The sequence below is a fragment of the Mesocricetus auratus genome, unplaced genomic scaffold (assembly GCF_017639785.1).
Source record: "Mesocricetus auratus isolate SY011 unplaced genomic scaffold, BCM_Maur_2.0 Super-Scaffold_100021, whole genome shotgun sequence".
Taxonomy (NCBI): domain Eukaryota; kingdom Metazoa; phylum Chordata; class Mammalia; order Rodentia; family Cricetidae; genus Mesocricetus; species Mesocricetus auratus.
The window spans coordinates 37,237,123-37,243,943 of NW_024429202.1; the positions used below are offsets into that span (position 1 = coordinate 37,237,123).

General features: G+C 40.1%; 1 pseudogene; it reads right to left on the reverse strand.

The window, feature by feature from the left end:
- Positions 1-3,935: 3,935 nt before the first annotated feature.
- Positions 3,936-5,434, reverse strand: LOC121133378 (annotated as a pseudogene).
- Between the last annotated feature and the right edge of the window lie 1,387 nt (positions 5,435-6,821).

Below are 6,821 nucleotides of genomic sequence, written 5' to 3' on the forward strand. Positions count from 1 at the left end.
GAAGGGTTCCCACTGGACATGGCAGTTCAGGGAACTGACAAGGTTGCATCTTTCACAGGCACCCAGAAAATGGAAGGATGCCCTGGTCCTCTACGGCAATGACTGGGAAAGACCCCTTACCCAGTTGAATGCTGATCCAAGCCTGGTGGAGATCTGGTGTGGGGAAGAAGTGTGTTTTCCCACCATGTGACCCTGAGTAGGTGGGGGACAAAACAGCCCCCTCTGTGGAAACTCCGAATAAAAATTCATCAGTGGTATTGTTTATGTTCTATTTTAAATTAATTATAGTTCTAAGTGTTCATTACTCTTTTTTTCAGAAAATGATGGGCTTTCATCAATTTTTATATTCTGAAAATTGGTTATATTATCTTGTTAGTTTTTTGCAGTTTGTTAATGTGGGAAATTTCTGTAGGTAATTTTACTTTTGGCTTCTCAATCACAGTTGCTTGCATTTGTGACACAGAGAAACCATGTCTCAAAAAAGCCCCAAAAACAATGTTAAATATTATTATATATTTTCTGCGTGTCTTAGTTAGCTTTAGCTGTCACTGCTACATAGTCCAGTATGATCTGAGGGATTAAGAAATGAGGGCTTGCCTCAGATCATGATCACCTGTGGCATTGTGTGTGGAAGATTGCTTTGATTGATGATGGAGTGGGAAGGCACAATCACTGAGAGTAGCAGCTCCCCTAAGAAAGTGGTCCAGGCTGAATAAGAGAGCTAACTGAGCATGAGACAGTGACACAGCAAGAGAACACACCAGTGCCCTATGTTCCAGAGGCAGCTACGGCTTACCCCTCCCCACTGTCCATCCCTCTACTGGATGCCTAGGATAATCTCTCCCTGGCCTCAACTTCCCCAAGCATTCAACACCAGCAAGCATTCTCCTTTGAATACACCAGCCAAGAGAGCTAGTAAAAAGGTAATACTTAATACATGCTCTGAAATTACAGAGAGCAAGCAGAAACTCAGGGAAAAACTCCCATGCAATCAAGACCAATGCAGAAATCAGCACCTAGACTCAATCGCCCCAAACCCAGATTCCTAGACACCAGCATAGGAACATAATCTGTAACAGGCAGGGAGAGAGGTTACCACCAGTATCCAGCTATTGTATCAGAACAGCTCCTGCATATTCCATCATAGATGAACTACATTCTTAAAACCAACCATTTCAAGATGACAGAGGTCCTTATCAAGAAAAGGAATGAATCCCTGAAATAAACTCCGAAAAACAGAAACATTTGTAGCAAATAAATAAATTTCTCAAAGAAAGACAATAAAACACAAAAAAATAGTGGAAAACAATAAAGCCCCCAAATAAACCCAAGAAAAGACAAACCAATAGTTGTAGGAAATGAATAAAATTCTTCAAGACCAGGGAAGGGAAACAGAAGAAATAAGGACCATACAAACTGAGGAAATCCAGGAAGTGAACCCAGTCTAGAAGGAGCCGTAGTTTTGTCTCCCCAGCACTGGACTGCAAAGTCACAATTGGGATTTGAAAACAATGCCTGCTTTCATCCTGGTAGTTGCCTCAGCAATAGCAGACATTGATCTATTAAGGATTTCTCAACCTTCCTTTACTAGAGTTCCTATTTTTGTAGTAGCCCCAACTATAAAATTGTCTAGATTGCTAGTTCATAACTGTAATTTTTCTGAGTTCGAGGTCAGCCTGGTCTATAAGAGCTAGTTGCAGGACAGCCTCCTAAGCCATAGAGAAACCCTTTGGCGAAAACAAAATAAATCAATAAATCAATAAAATAAAAATAAAAAATCAACCTCCTGCCCAAGGAACCTCATCGGTGGAACACAAGAAATGACCACCCAGAACAGTTTTATATCGGCTCTTATTGGGTAACAGATTGCACAGCAACATTTTCAACTGCAGAATACACGGGAAAACTTTCAAGTTCCTCCCCACCCATCCATTTCTTTACTGTGACCATAACAGCTTATACTGTGTTTACAATGAACTCCCATTCTTACAATAGACCCTCTTCATCTCCACTCCCCCCAAAAAACTTGGGCTACATTAGGACGCTCATTCCCCTCTCATTTTCCTTCTCACTGAGCAGTCAATGCCCAGCCTGCAATGACTGACACACTTGTTCTTGGAGGCAGGAATGTTATGGAAAGAATGATTCATTTATAATCACAAACATTGTGTTAAAATGTTGAAACTGACTTCATGGCCATGTGTCCCAGAGACTAGGGATTTGTATTAGGGCACACCAAAGATTGCTACCATTTTCTCTCAGACTGTACATCTCAATCCAGGAAAATAGCAGTCCTGTTAGGCAGGTTCACATCTTTTTACCCAGATCTTCTATTTTGTTTGAAATGTGTAACTAGAGTTACACAGTGTAACATCTTGGTGAGTACTTTACCATGATTACTGATTGCCTGGAAATCTAAGATTGATCATCTCACAACTCATAGCTAATGTCAACTGCTGTCAAAGCAGGAAAGCTGTCACTCTCTTTCCTGCTCCTCTGCTTCTGCCCTGTCAATATACCTGCTTTAAATCTGGTCCATGAACTCAATTATTGTACAGGTCCCTGCTCACTGTTACATCTCCAGTAAAACCCAGAGATTGGAGGACACATATTTCTCTCTATCTTTTGCTTTCCCTCTGAGCAACCAAGGTCCAGTCGAATGATTGACACACATATCTTCACTGCACTTGGTGCCAGAGGCAGGATTTGGTGCTCAAAGCAATTCTTAGTAAAACAGTGTGAGGCAAGCATGGTTAGAGCAGACATTGCTGCAAACAGAAATGAATAAATAATGCCCATTGGTTTGAAGTGGAATGAATTTTTTTAACATCATGGAAGTGTAATTTAGATATGTATTTTGAACTATCAATGCAGATTCCAAATAACTTCACAAAACATCCACAGGAACTTCTTCCATTTTGGGGGGGAATTATTCACATGTTTCCTACATAATTCAAAACAAAACAGAGAAATAAATGGTACATATAATAAACAAATATATATACATACATATATATATATGTATATATATATATATATATATACTAGCAGGTTGACTGTTTGTCTATAGGTGAGAAATTATCTAACAAAAATAACCAGGATTTACTCAGCATCAGCCACTTCCATAACCAAGTGTTATTCTGATTAACAATAAGATCATTGCCCATCAGGATTCTGGCATATGGTTAATGCTCCTAATATTGCTCCCTTCCTTAGTTCTCCACAATTAATATAGAAAACTATAGGAAAGTAGTGGCAAACATTTGCAAAAGAAAACAATAACCCAGATATTTTATGCATGAATGTCATGAAAATTTAACAAGCCCCATCCTTCCAACCATAAAGAAACCACCCAAACTGAAATTGTCAATGTGTTTTGCCTATACCAAGAGGTTCACTCAAAACCAACAGAGGAGCTGAAAAATCAAACTTAGTGTTTAGTTTGGGGTGGGGATGGAAAATTCAATGACCATTTGAAAATTGCCTTTAAAAATACCAACAAAAGTAGATTCACTAAATTTATTTTTTAAAAATCATAAAAGTTTTTGTTTTATAAAAGATTGTTACATTCTCCACACTGCTCTGAACAAATGCCAGGGACATGTGGACTATTACTTTCCTCCCTGTCCCAACCCCCAAGGTTACAGAGACCACAAAGCAAGGTGTTCACAATAATTACACTGGGAGAATTATTTAAAAACCACCAACAATGAATAAAAAATAAAATCCGCTCACTCTGCTGCTGTTTCAAAATGTCAATGTTAGTTTTTGCATATCTTCCCCCCAACCGTGTTTGTAAGGAACTAAAACATTACATCTGGTGAACAGCAAAGATTTCACTACACTTCAAATGCAGAACACCTTTGAAGCAGAGGAATGCTGGCTTTTTAAACAGAAGCAGATAAAAAAAGATGCAAGATTCCTTCAGTTCTTCACTAGTTATAGAAAAACTTTCCAGAATACTGCTTCACACTGTTCTGCAGCAAATACTGTGCATTCTGTAGTTGGTCCTGTGTCCCTGTAATGGTGATGATTTGATCTTTGGGCCCTTCTAAAGGTTCATCAATTTTGATTTTTGCTCCTGACTCATGACAGATTTGTTTGATCTGCTGACTACCTTTGCCAATAATAGATGCAGCCAAATTTTGGGAATAGTTACTTGTGTAATAATAATAGGTCCACCATATGAGCCATGAACCCTTGCATAGGAATAATCATATGTAGAACCACCCTGTGGCTCATAAGCTATCTACCATTCTTATGGACTCCATGTGTCAGTAGCAGAGTGCCACGTTTCTTCAGCACTGAACCCAACCATACTGTCATATCATTCCCCAGGCCTTCCTCTTCTGTAAGCCATCAGATCTCCCCCTCTGGGTGATAGTAGTAGTTTAAGAGGGAAGATTTGGGCTCTGCTGCCACCCTGGCCATGAGGTAGTTGGGGAGGTCCTTGACCAGGGCTCATATCATCATAATCTCTTCTAGCAGGAGGCATGAGAATCCCAGCCATACCAGGAGGCAGTCTGTCAAAACCACCTCTTCCTCAAGTGGGAAATCCCACAGGGCATCCATGGCAGTCATCAAACATCCTTGTAAAACCACCATAATCATAGGTTTCGTCATAAAAGTTGGGATCATAAGGTTGTGGGCGTCCTTTGATGGGAGACTTGGATATAAGTTCAAGGATGACCTTGATGCACTCTACAACCCTGTCAGGCTTGCCTCCAATAAGTATGACTCTGTCAGCGGAATGAGGGGAGCACTCCCTGAAATGCTTGATTGTTGTCTGAGTGTTTTCTCGAAGCTCTTCAATTTTAGCACCTTTGACACCAATAATTCCTCCTGCCAGACTTTGATGAATCAACAGTCTCAACTCGCAGTCAAAGTCACTTCCTTTATAGTGTTGTCAATTTAAGCATTCTACAACATCAGATTCTAGTGGAGCTAGCTGCTTGCAGAGGGTGATGGCAACTGCAGGCCCTCTTCCAAGGTAGAGGAGATCTTCTTCCGAATCTCCCCAATCGTTGCAATGTCACCACTGATGCTCAGTATGGGCTCGGGGCCACTGCTGTCTGGGACAGAAACACTGGCATTGTAGTCTGTACAGAAAGCCTTACTATTCTTGCCTCCTTTTCCAATCACTGCCCCAGGATTCTTTTTTTTAATCACATGCAAGAACAGTTTTATTTAGTTATTTTGTCATCTTTTTAAAATTTTTTTAGTATTTTGTCCAATCATCTCATCTGTGTTTCTAGATGTTTTAAAGGCTTGCTGCTCTTCTATATCTTCTGCAGGGTGTTTACCAAATTCTCCATTGGTTTTGGTGTTGGGGAAGGTTTCTTCTGGCTGCTCAGTCTCCATTTTCTTGAATTCAATGGATACACCAATCCTCCCAGCAGTCTATCCACTGCCGCAAACTTGCTGAAACATCAAGACGTCGGTCTGTGGAAGTATTCTCTAGTTAGTGATGCTTATGTGCTGGCCCACGTGTGTCCTAACTCATGAATGATTTCAAAATGTATACCAGCATACTTTTAAGTAAATCTGTTGCATAGCAGTTGAGTTATCTTTTACTTACTTGACAAAAGAAAACTGGGAATTGAGGATTTGATGAAACACAAAATGAGGATAGATTAAAGGTTGGAATGAAATTTTTAATGACTGGGAAGTATTGGAGAACAGAAACAAGGTGTATGTAAGTTAGCAAAGTCAATTCCAGGCCAGCTCCTCCTTAAGCTTTCACTGAATGTGCACCACTGCTAAAGAGAATTTTCTTTATTAGTCCCTATAGGGCTGCTGTGATTTCTCCCTGGGAAGTCACAGTATTCTAGAACAGGTGTACCTCCAGTCTTTCAGAAAAGCAGGTTCGACTTAAGGTATCCTATGTTGATTGAGGTGGACTTCATCTCTGTCTATATACCCTCAGGGCATTGCCCATCTTTTCCCCTTACTAACCACCCTAAATTCTTGGATGATGTACCTGTAACTCCACAGAAATCTCAATTTACTAGTGTGAGACACACAGTGAATGCACATTGCAGTCACAGGAAAGGAATTTGCATGTGGAGCATAGCTTCTCCCTTTAGATCAGAGTAAAAGAGAAAATATACTGGATATTCTGCAGGGGGAAACAGACTAGGCAACAGCGAGATCACAGAGTAATATTTGAGCCAATGAGCTACAGAGGTCTACATCATAAAGGACAGATTGGAGCATGGGGAGTGACTCTCTGTACAGTTTCTCAGAATGAATTGATTCATGTCATGTGAATAAAGGCAAATCAGATTGGCTGTGCAAATTTGAGAGATTTCCTAGAACTAGTCAACATTAAGTTTCAGTTAGGAAAGATTTCTAATCAGTTTAGTGTAAAACTGGTTGGCAATATAAAGTGTAGTCAGAAGGCTGACAAATCAGTTTAGTACAAAACTGGTTGACAAAATAAAGTCTAGTCAGAAGGCTGACAAAGGGCTTTTGGCTCATCATCTGACTACTGGTTCCTACTCATTCCCAAAGAGGAGCCATCCAGCTTCTGAGACTCAGGTGGCTGCTCCTTTCTTCGTTGATGAGTATGAACATTCCTGCATTGTGAAAACCTTTTATCATACTGATTGCATTGACAGGATTTCCCTCCAGTATGTGTTCTCTGATGACTGACAAAGGTACTGTAATGTGAAAAAGCTTTACCACACTGATTACATTCATAAGGTTTCTCTCCAGTATGTATTCTTATATGCTGTTGGAGACTGTTCTTATATCCAAAGGCTTTACAACATAGACCACATTCATAGGGTTTCTCTCCAGTATGGGTTCTTTTATGTTTT